Source organism: Salmo trutta, chromosome 25 (genome assembly GCF_901001165.1).
Source record: "Salmo trutta chromosome 25, fSalTru1.1, whole genome shotgun sequence".
Lineage (NCBI taxonomy): Eukaryota > Metazoa > Chordata > Actinopteri > Salmoniformes > Salmonidae > Salmo > Salmo trutta.
This window is the reverse complement of record NC_042981.1, coordinates 23,584,510-23,597,289: the sequence shown is the minus strand read 5'-3', so window position 1 is coordinate 23,597,289 and position 12,780 is coordinate 23,584,510.

Here is a 12,780-nt window from a genome sequence, read left to right as displayed (position 1 = left end):
TCCATAAAACACCTGCCGTTTCCAGCTACAATAGCCATTTACAACATTAACAATGTCTACACTGTATTTCTGATCAATTTGATGTTATTTTAATTTTTTTTGCTTTTCATTCAAAAACAAGGAAATGTCTAAGTGACCCCAAACTTTTGAATGGTATTGTATACATATTGTTTTGTAAATGTCAAGACATGTGCTATAGGTCCTTTTTTACCGCTAAGGGCAGTGAAACTGTATGGGTTGGTTTTAGACCATACTCATCCTGGTATGCCACCCTATTTCAATGCTACCTGTCACCTAGGCTATACAGGCCAGTGTCCCCATCACTACCCTTGGTAGTAGAAGAAGCAAAAGCAACAGACTGGTAATCATAGCAGTATCAGTAGTACTGGCAGAACCTCCACCTTCTCCTGTCGGCATACAGTAAAGGCCTTTCCTCTGCATTAAGTCTTCATAATCCTGACAAAAACAGTTTCTGAAAGGATCTGTCTCTCACCCCACATTCATTGGGAGGGAAGGGATCATTGTAAAAGGTTACTCATGACACCAAGGCCCAAGTGCCACGGCTTCCATTACGTTATGACTGAAAGGGGAGTGCTGCACATTGTTATTTAAATAATGAATGCATACGGCCTGCCACATCAATAAGTAATGCGCCAGCTGTTTTGGAAGGAGGACGAGTGGGATTTGATTTGTCACTCCTGCCACAGTAAGGCATTGTAATAATTGATAATTGTTATTACAGATGAATTGTACTCCAGGCAAAAAGTTTATTTTTATTTTCAGCTTCTAGTAAATTCAGTTCCTATTGTCTTATTGCCCACATTACATCCACTGACTGAGAAGCTTTGTGTTCATATTGCATTGCACCATGGGGGGTCAAAACTAAGCAGCCAGGCTTAATTCAGACTGTGGTGTGGACTCTCAAGGCCTCAATCTCATCCACATCATACATTATGATGCCACTATTTCAATAATGAAGGCTGTTTCTGGATGAGACCCCTGGCCATTCTTCTCATTAATGTTCTGCATTCTGTCCAACGTCCTCAGGTTTTTATAAGCACCCTCACCACTGCACAACAAAAACAAATACTGTTGCAGTACTAGCCTGCTATGTTTGTGAAGCTTTGTTATAGCTGCAGTTACATAGGTACAGTATGTGGCTAACAGCAGTGACAACTGGCCCTACACTACTGCTCCTTACATGTATTTTCCTTCACCGTGTGTATTTGTTCCCCTATATGTGAGTTTGTATGTGTGAGTGAGTGTTAATGTATGACTGCTGAAATAGATAAAAGGCAACCGCTTGTCTGCTCCTGCTGCAATTGTGCTTTTGCAACACCTTTTGCCCTCAGAACAGCCTCAATTCATTGGGGCATGGACTCTACAGTTAAATAAAAATAAATATAATAAATACAAGGTGTCGAAAGCATTCCACAGGGATGCTGGCCTATGTTGACTCCAATGCTTCCCACAGTTGTGCCAAGTTGGCTGGATGTTCTTTAGGTGGTGGAACATTCTTGATACACACAGGAAACTGTGGAGCATGAAAGTTGCAGTTCTTGAAACACTCAAATCAGTGCACCTGGCACCTAGTATAAATCTGTTGTCTTGCCCATTCACCCTCTGAATGACACACATACACAATCCATGTCTCAATTGCCTGAAGGCTTAAAAATCCTTCTTTAACCTGTCTCCTCCCCTTCATCTACACTGATTGAAGTGGATTTAAGGTGACATCAATAAGGGGAATCTGGAGGCGAAAGAAATGCACACCTGTTTAGGCGAGGTTCTGGCTGGCAGAGTAGAATGCTTGAAAAATTGAAGGCCAGCCGCACACTCTAGGACCTCAGATGTAATAATTCAATAACCTAATATCCAACGTTTCCACAGACAAGCTGTCTTCATCAGGGTATCAATAAGGGATCATAGCTTTCACATGGAAAGAGCAGGTGTTTCTAATGTTTTATTCACTCAGTGTATATCAAGGTTTTTCAGAAAAAGACAGCCTGGCTCAACTTAACAGAGAACCTCATCAAGAAATGCAGCCGAGATTAGGCTATTATTTATTCAAGTTGATAGATTCCGAATGTTTTCACGAAAGGCCCCGTATGGTTCTTTAGCCTTGTGTATAGAGGAGAAGCCATGCGAGCAGAGCACTCCAGGTACCATGGAAAAGGAGCATTGAGTTGGAACAGACCTCAGGACCATAGGACTTTTTCACACACTTGGGTGCATCCATTGGTCAAGAAGCAAGATTTTGCTAACGTTAAAGATTACACAATTAACGCTCCAAATGTTATTAGAATTTTATTTAAATAGAAAGTGACAGTATACTGTTCTGGTCTCACTTCGCTTTGTCAGTGTTCTTGAAGAAAGTTGTTTTTGAAGTTTAGTTTTAACTTCCATTATTAATATAACGTCACTGACAATATATGATGTTAATTTAGGTTTGAGAGGGACCATGTTTTTTTTCTCCAGTTTAAATTGGGCATCCTTTTCAACATTAAACTTTGAAGTGTTAAGCTGTTGATAACATCCACTAAATAGATAGAATAGCTAGGGACAATTTCATAATATCTGATTTGATCAATTCTGTCCAAAAGCCTAAGTAGGCCAGAGAGGTATCTTGTGTGACAAATACAGAGGAGTTAACTTTTATAATGAAAATGTTGCGGAATGATGCAACATATTCAAAATAAACACAGAGCTTATTAGAGCTGGGTTTCAACTTTAATTACAGTGCAAGGCTGAGGACACGCCATCGACCACAGCCCCCTTGGGCGGAAATAATGTGGAGGTCAGCCTGATCTCCCCCAGCAAACACGCTATTTCAGCATTTCAGCATGGCAGACCATTGAACATTCAAGCACTGAAAAGCCACACAGTCTTGCATGCTCCGAAATGAGAGTACATTTTATGTAATTCAAGTTTTTTTGAATGACCAATCAAACATTAGATTAAACATAAACACAACCTTGAAGGTGAGAACTCTTCAGTCGAGTTTCCCTGCAGTGTTCCTGTTGACAAAGTCTAGAGTTTTTATCTGTGGTTCTGTTGCTACCCTGTCAGCATATGGGTCTCTTTTCACATCTGTCACATTAAGAGACCACTGACTGATTTCTCAGAGGAGAAAAACAACAACAAACAGTGTCAGGCTCCGTTGTTTACCAGTGGGGCTATCATATGACAGCGTCAGAGCATGGATGTCCAAATGTACTCATCTGAATTAACAAACTTTGCAACACGATTTGTTTGAGTTGTTGTTTTTGTTTTAAAAATGTTTCACAGTCTTTAGGCAAGCAGATGGCTTCATTCCTGAGTTAAATCAGCCAGCTATAGTTTCCGCCTGGATGGGCCAGTCCAGAACACATGATGCTGAGACTGATTAGGCACTTTGACGGACAGGCAGTGATATCAATGTAGTCGCAGCAACACTGAGATTGCATCTGGAGGACAAACATCCCTGGGGCCTAAAGGATCATGTTATGTACAGTACCTCAGCTAGAAAAGATGCCAATCTGTGCTGTGATGATTGAAGACAGAATTGAGTAATGTGCAGGATTAGTAACTGGAAAACAGTCAGCGTGAAGAGAAACAGGGAGTTGTTGTCCTGCATGTTCACATTTCCAACAGTGGGGACTTTTTTTCCCTTCTCTGTTGCCAAGGAAACTGGGGGAGTTTGTTCTGCCAGACTTGACATCACATGAGGGCCAGCAGCTCAGGGCATACAGGCCAGGAGTTTCTCATTATCCAGAGGTATGTGCTTGAATTCCTGGATGTGCTTTTTGGCCTGGAACACTCAGGGACATTGAAAGGACAGCACAGACAAAAGTAAACAAGAATGTAAACATTTGTTTGAATCAGACACCCAATGTTTGTTGAATGTTTTTTAGGGCAGGCACTGTCTTTGCTCTGCAAAAAGAAATGGATTAGGCATCTCCTCACTTTTGTTATGTCTCTGCGGTTTTGAAAAATTCAATATATCGTGGTGCTATCATAAAAACTGATTAAAGAGATTAAAGAGATACCACATACATTTCCAGATGAGGAATCAGCTCTTATAATTAGTCAGTATGTCATTGAAAAAGGTATCATCACACTGTTCTATTGTTTCACAGTTACATACATGTTTAACACAGCATACAAGCCTCAAAACTATGTCAGTAAACAAGGATAATGTTTACAGGCTTTCCCCTCTAAAAAATCCTTGTTTTGATGATGTGAAAGCAGCATTTTAATCTCCAGTGCTAGCCTCGCCTCATTCTCGGTGTGAGTTTAGAGCCAGTAACCGCAGGGTGGATGGCAGTTGTCTCCCCCTGCAGCCCGGGCTTCCTGCCGTGAAGGCCGGGAGAACCAACACATGGCAGCTCATCTCAATGACAAACAGGAGCCTCGGCACGTTGGCCTCTTCAAAGCCTTTCACAACCTGGACATTTTGCATTTCAACTTTGTTGGGTCTAACCTGTCTAAGTATAGATGCCTTTGTTAGCACTTATGGAGACGGAAATACATTTTAATACTTGACGGATCAGAATACATTGATCAATGAACCCGTTTATCTGTTTCTGAACTGTCTGAGGGATGGTCAATCATTTACATTAAAAAATATTCCTGGCTGAGTGAATTGTACCGTAAGATAGTTGCTAAGCGACGCTAGTCAATTTCAATGACAGTGTCATCCTGAAGCGTCTCTCTGACAGCATAATGAAATGGCTTCATACTTTCTCCTGAGACTGTATTTACATAATTTGGAACAGGATACACAATCACACTGTAACATGATAATACATTTCCACTCAGTTATTATTTATGCGTACAAATAAGCCCCTTTCAGTTAGATTTAGGGGAAAAACAAACAGATTTCCCTTTGATAAATTTAAACAGAAGTTTATTCAAGAGCTCCTGTGATATAAAGGCGCTTGCACACTGCCCAGGCTTTGGCCAACAAATGCCAAACAACATCAATGTCTGATTGTTTTGCTATACTTCTCTGTGTTAGTTGGCTTTTGTAGGCAAACGTTTTGTCCGATTCAATATGCTCAATAGGCATTTGTTGGAGTAAAAAATCTGCCCAAAGACCATGATTTAGTGTGCCCCATGTGTGGAAAAACAAACCATCAGCAACTTGTTGGGTAGTGCATCTAGCTTTACAACATGCTAAAAGAAGACAGTCAAGCCACGCTAAAACGCATTGAGATGAGGGATTATAAGTGGTTGTAAATGCAGTCAAAAAATAAAATGTCCAATGCCACTCAAGATAATGATAATCACCCTCATCATCATTATCATTATTATGGTGAAAGAGCGGGTCTCCAGCTTTTAACCTAGACTGGCTAGAAAGCTCTTTATGTCTATTGCTGTCGTTAGTAAAGGTGAATCTGTAGATTAATCAATCCCCTCTCAAAACCTGGGAGAACACTCAAGCTTTAGACTCACATCTCTGTGGAGAACAAACAAATTGTCATGAGAGTAAAGGGCGAGCCAAGCAGAGCAGGCAGGGCCAACGGCAGCTATAGGGCCGAGGCCCCGATACTGCTTGGTTGTCACTAGTTACCACAGCCACAAAGTCAAAATTGTAAGGTTAGTGTTAGGCATACGGTTTGCAGCCAGTGTGCTTAACGTTAGGGGTAGGTTAAAATCAGATAAAAAAAAATTGTAGAAATAGGCGGATTAATTGTGACTTTGTGGCTGTGGTAACTAGTGACGACCCTGCTGCTCTGAACCTATCTAGCCTGAACAGAAAAATGAAGAAATATCAGAACAAGCAGAGTGTTCATTGACTCTATGTACGTACATAGGGCAGCAGTCTCTATGGTGCAGGGTAGACAGCTAGTAACAGTGACAAAGGTTCAGGGCGGAGGCCGGCTGGTGGTTTGATGCACCTGTACTGTCTCCGCCTTCTAGATGGTAGCGGGGTGAACAGGCCGTGGCTCAATTACACAGTGTGTGAAAAGTTCTCCAATCGTGTCTGTCCCAAGAATGCTGAATGTTCCTGACACAAATACACATTTTGCTGGCTTTTCAAAAGCACACTTATTTGCTGTGTTGCAGGGTGTCACAATGGGTGGCTTGTGGATTCCGAAGAGTCAGGCGCAGGAGACAGAAAGATTCCGTTAATGAATTTAATAAAAATATCCACACGGAAAATATGCAAGGTATGGAGTGCAAGGTGTGCAAAAGTAACGCACCACCCTTAAAAGAACGTAACCAGGGACGCAGCCCAAAAGGAATAGCGTAACTCCAAAATATACAGAACCACATGAAAAACACACCCTGACAAACGAACAATCCCGCACAAACAACAAACCTAACTAACTAGCCTAAATACCCCTCCCCACTAACAACTAACACAAAACAGGTGCGCAACTAACCTAGGCCTAACTAACAGAACGTGAAACATAAATCGATGGCAGCTAGTAGGCCGGCGGCGACGACCGCCGAGCGCCGCGCGGACGAGGAGGGGCGCCACCTTCCGTAGGTGTCGTGACACAGGGTCGTTTTGTCCTCAAAACAATGACATGTAATTTTTCCATCTTGCTGTGGTTGTGAGGACAGCATCTTAATCCTTTCACTTTCACAGCACCACTGTCTGTCTCTCTCTCTTTCACTTCTCTTTTTATTTCATTCTCTGCCATTTATTTGATATATTTATTGGGCTTTTAATTTAAACAGTTGTTTACAGTGTGGTCAAAAACAAACAACAATGTCATGTAATTTAAGTTGATCATGGCTTGTGCTCTTCATTTATTTTTGGTATTTTTTTGTTGGGCGACAAACTAGCCTGTTTCATTTCATTTCACTTCACTTCACGCTTATGACAGCATATTTTATGTTATATGGCATCGGGTTCAAATAGTGTTACCCTATGCTTTCACAGAGACCTGGAGGTTTTTCATGGACCATCCGTGGATCAGTGTTCAGTCTGAAAGGAGACCAACTTCATTTCCCCTAAGACCAAACTGTCAACACCTCTCCCCTGAAAGGGTTTGTGACTGTGGATAATGACCCAGGATGAATAATTTGACCGAAGAAATGAAAGAGTATAATGTTAAAAAAGTGGATTTTAACTTAAAATGTGTTTTTCTGTGTGTGTGTGTGTGTGTGTGTGTGTGTGTGTGTGAGAGAGAGAGACAGAGAGAGAGGGTGTGTGATTGGCTGTATGCATCATCAATAACAATTCCATTTGTGCTGAGTGTGCCTACCAGGGGTAAATGTAATATAGTAAAGTACATTCAGAAAACTCTTGTTTGTATAATACGTTACATTTCTTATGGTATGTATTAATTGGTGGATGTCCATCATCCATTTCGTATGATATTTTATGAATTGCAATTTTTACGATATGATACAAATTGCAATTCGTACAATATGTTGCGAATTTGCACAATGTATGATATGTTGTGAATTCCAATTTGTTGTAGTGAACATTATCTAGGTGGCTAGATGGCTAGATGGCTAACGCTAATGTTAGCTAGGTGGCTAATGTTAGCTAGGCTAGGTTTTAGGTCTAGGGTTTAAGGTTAGGTTTAAGGTTAGGGTTAAGGTTAAGATTAGGAGTTTGGTTAAATGGTTAATGTTACGATTAGGGGAAGGGTTATTTTACATGCTAAGTAGTTGCAAAGTAGCTAAAAAGTCTTAAGTAGTTGCTAACTTTGGGTTGCTAGACGTTTGCATCAGATCTTTGCAGTGTTACGAAGATGGAAAAAAACTGCTCTTTAAATATTTTTTAGATGTCCGTCAAAGGAGAGAGTAACGCAGAGATTCTTCACAATTTTATTTGAGCCGACTGTACTACCAACGAAATGTATTGTCTGATCCGACAGCAGATCCCTTTGTTTCTTGGGACCTTGAACTAGCATCTTTGTTTTGTTTGAGCATAAAAGTAAAACATTTGCCGCCATCCACTTCCTTATGTCTGAAACACAGGCTTCCAGGGTAGGCAATTTTGGAGCTTCACCATGTTTCATCGAAATGTACAGCTGTGTGTTGTCTGCATAGCAGTGAAAGTTGACATTGTGTTTCTGAATGATATCACCAAGAGGTAGCATATACACTGAGTGTACAAAACATTAAAAACATCTGCTCTTTACATGACATAGACTGACCAGGTGAATCCAGGTAAAAGCTATGATCCCTTATTGATGTCACTTGATAAAGCCACTTCAATTAGTGTAGATGAAGGGGGAGGAGACAGGGTATCCCTTTTCTGCAGTTAATGACAAAAATCGCCCTCTTTTGCTTCATGGGTAGAATATTTTAAATATTTTTCATATTTTCATAATTTATAAAGATGATTTATTTTTATAACGAAAAACTGGTGTTTGTATTTCAAACAGTTGTGTTATATTTCAGTCTTCTGTGATGTATATAAAGTGTAGTATTGCAGTAAATTAAATAATACTTTTAAGCCTTGAGAAAATTGAGATATGGATTGTGTATGTGTGCCGTTCAGAGGGTGAATGGGCAAGACAAAATATTTAAGTGCCTTTGAACAGGGCATGGTAGTAGGTGCCAGTCACACCAGTTTGTGTCAAGAATTCCAAAGCCTCCCGAGTGGTGCAGCGGTCTAAGGCACTGCATCGCAGTGCTAGAGGTGTCACTAAAGACCTGGGTTTGATCCCGGGCTGTATCCCAACCGGCCGTGATCTGGAGTCCCATAGGGTGGTGCACCATTGGCCCAACGTCGTCCGGGTTAGGGGAGGGTTTGGCCATGGGGCTTTACTGGCTCATCACTCTCTAGCGACTACTTGTGGTGGAACGGGCGCTGGCAGGCTGACCTGGTCGTCAGTTGAACGGTGTTTCCTCCGACACATTGGTGCAGCTGGCTTCCAGGTGAAGCGGGCGGGTGTTAAGAAGCATTGTTTGGCGGGTCATGTTTTGGAGGACGCATGACTCGACCTTCGCCTCCCGAGCCCATTGAGGAGCAGCAACGATGAGACAAGATCGAAATTGGGGAGAAAAAGGGGCTACATTTTTTTTTTTAATTATAAAACATTTGAATAAAAATAAAGAATTCCATAGCTGATGGGTTTTTCACGCTCAACAGTTTCCCGTGTGTATCAAGAATGGTCCATCACCCAAAGGAATTGTTGGAGTCAAAATGGGCCAGCGTCACTGTGGAACACGTTCAGCACCATGCCCTGACGAATTGAGGCTGTTCTGAGGGCAAAAGGGGGAGGCAAGAACTTGTCTGTGTAAACCAATTAAGGTTTACAATCTCTCCAAAAGAATGTGGTGATTGATCATGTCGAAAGTGGCAGTAAGGTCTAGGAGCACGAGGACATACGCAGAGCCTTTTAATGTTCTGACACCATTATAAGGTAATTTACCACCTTCACGTGTGCGGTCTCAGTACTATGATGGGGTCTAAAACCACGGCTCATTAGCCGCTCATTAGGCAGAATTAGGTGATCGCCTATGGCGCAGATTGACGAGGGCAGCATTTTCTGAACTAAACTGACCAAGACCCAACAACAATACATAAAACCTCACATAATTTTCCCCAAAAACAATGACAATTTTTCTCAACCAGTGGCATATGGGCTTTTTAGGTGAGCGCTGATGCCGCCTTGTGATAACAGTGCCCACTTAATCATGATCAGTGGTTTCAAGTTTGTATCTATCAATTTTTGACAAACTGATCATAGCAAGAAAAAAAATACTTATGCATTTCCCGCTGTGTAAACACATTGCAAATAGGCTCACGATAACTCCTGATAAAGTTGGGTAGCTGATATTCAGAGCTTAAATAGCCAAATGAATTTGTCACAGGAATCAGGACTTATAAAGACAATGCAACGGCCTGTTTTACAAATGGTGGGCTTACCACATAGATGGGCATTCATAAAATTCAATTTCAGGGAAACTGTAGGTGTCAAGAGGTGAGTGAAGCTGGTGCATCGAAGTCAGGCGCAGGAAAGCAGAGATGGGTGGACAAAGCACTTTACTAAGGCAATCATATGCACAGAACGCAACTGCGTCACAAAACAAATGCCCAACGAACCAGTGAAGCAGCACAAAGTACAAAAAACACAAGTACAAAGTACAGGCTGCCACAAAGCACGGGTAATAAAATAAACCCAGCGCAAACAAGCCGGAAGCGTGCCAACCTCAACAATAAACAATTACACACACAGACATGGGGGGAACAGAGGGTTAAATACATGACATGTAATGAGGGAATGAATACCAGGTGTGTGGAAAAACAAGACAAAACAAATGGAAAATGAAAGGTGGATCGGCGATGGCTAGAAGACTGGTGACGTCGACCGCCGAACGCCGCCCGAACAGGGAGAGGAACCGACTTCGGTAAAAGTCGTGCTAGTAGGCTCCTCAGTAAGCATTGACCGAAGCCTTTTGGACGTCTTTTCTTGTTTGCTTCAGATTTGGTCTGGACCGGACCAAAAACCAATGTCCGTGGATGTATAAATCAAGGCTGAAGTTTTACATTCTCCCAACAAATTGTGCTATTTTGTTCATTTTTTTGCATTTTGTGTACATAATGTTGCTGCTACCGTCTCTTATGATCAACAATAACTTCTGGACATCAGAACAGCGATTACTCACCACGGACTGGAATAAACTTATTCCTTTAACGAGTCCGAAGAGAAGGATATCCTGCTTTCACTGGAACAGGCCCAGATCCACCCCTTTTGCATGAAGAAAAGATACAGGAAAAGGGGCCGCAGATTGGGCAGCCTTCTGAGAATCCATAGGCGAGCGAGTAAACTCCCACTGCCATCCGTTCTTCTTGCTAACGTGCAATCATTGGAAAATAAAATTGATGACCTATGATTAAGATTATCATACCAATGGGACATCAAAAACTGTAACATCTTATGCTTCACCGAGACGTGGCTGAACGACGATAGGGACAATATAGAGCTAGATGGATTTTCCATGCACCGGCAGAACAAAGACACTACCTCTGGTAAGATGAGGGGTGGGGGTGTGTGTCTATTTGTCAATAACAGCTGGTGCGCGATGTCTAATATTAAAGAAGTCTCGAGGTATTGCTCGCCTGAGGTAGAGTACCTTATGATAAGCTGTAGACCACAATATCTACTAAGAGAGTTCTCATCTATATTATTCGTATCCATCTATTTACCACCACAGAACGAAGCTGGCACTCAGACGGCTGTCAACCAACTCTGTAAGGCCATAAGCAAAGAAGAAAATGCTCACCAAGAAGCGGCGCTCCTAGTGGCCGGGGACTTTAATGCAGGCAAACTTAAATCAGTTTAACCAAATTTTTACCAGCATGTCACATGTGCAACCAGAGAAAACAAAATCCTAGACCACCTTTACTCCACACACAGAGATGCATACAAAGCTCTCGCCCTCCATTTGGCAAATCTGACCATAATTCTATCCTCCTGATTCCTGCTTACAAGCAAAAACTAAAGCAGGAAGTACCAGCAGCTCGCTCAATACGAAAGTGGTCAGATGACGCGGATGCTACACTACAGGACTGTTTTGTTGGCACAGACTGGAATATGTTCCGGGATTCATCCAATGGCATTGAGGAGTATACCACCTCAGTCATCGGCTTCATCAATAAGTGCATCGACGACGTCGTCCACACAGTGACCGTACGTACATATCCCAACCAGAAGCCATGGATTACAGGCAACAGCTAGAGCTGTTGCTTTTAAGGAACGGGACACTAATCTGGACGCTAATAAGAAATCCCGCTATGCTCTCAGACGAACCATCAAACAAGCAAAGCGTCAATGCAGGTTTAAGATTGAATCCTACTACACCGGCTCTAACGCTCGTCGGATGTGGCAGGGCTTGAAAACTATTACGGACTACAAAAGGAAACCCAGATGCGAGCTGCCCAGTGATACGAGCCTACCAGACGAGCTAAATGCCTTTTATGCTCACTTCAAGGCAAGCAACACTGAAGCATCCACGAGAGCACCAGCTGTTCTGGGTGACTCTGTGATAATGCTCTCGGTAGCCGATGTGAACAAAACCTTTAAACAGGTCAACATTCACAAAGCCGCTGGGCCAGACAGATTACCAGGACTTGTACTCAAAGTACGCGCGGACCAACTGTCAAGTGTCTTCACTGACATTTTCAACCTCTCCCTGACCGAGTATGTAATACCTACATGTTTCAAGCAGACCAACATAGTCCCTGTGCCCAAGGAAGTAAAGGTAACCTGCCTAAATGATTACCACCCTGTAGCACTCACGTCGGTAGCCATGAAGTTCTTTGAAAGTCTGGTCATGGCTCACATCAACAGCATCCTCCCGGACACCCTAGACCCACTCCAATTTGCGTACCGCCCCAACAGATCTACAGATGACGCAATCTCAATCGCACTCCACAATGCCTTTTCTCACCTGGACAAAAGGAACACCTATGTGAGAATGCTGTTCATTGACTACAGCTCAGCGTTCAAAACCATAGTACCCACGAAGCTCAGCCCTAAGCTAAGGACTCTGGGACTAAACACCTCCCTCTGCAACTGGATCCTGGGCTTCCTGACGGGCTGCCCCCAGGTGGTAAGAGTAGGCAACAACACATTTGCCACGCTTATCCTTAACACTGGGGCCCCTCAGGGGTGTGTACTTAGTCCCCTGTATTCCCTGTTCACCCATGACTGCATGGCCAAACACGACTCCAACACCATCATTAAGTTTACTGACCACACAACAGTGGTAGGCCTGATCACCAACAATGATGAGACGGCCTATAGGGAGGAGGTCAGAGAACTGGCAGTGTGGTGCCAGGACAACAACCTCTCCCTCAATGTAACAACAAAACCTTTT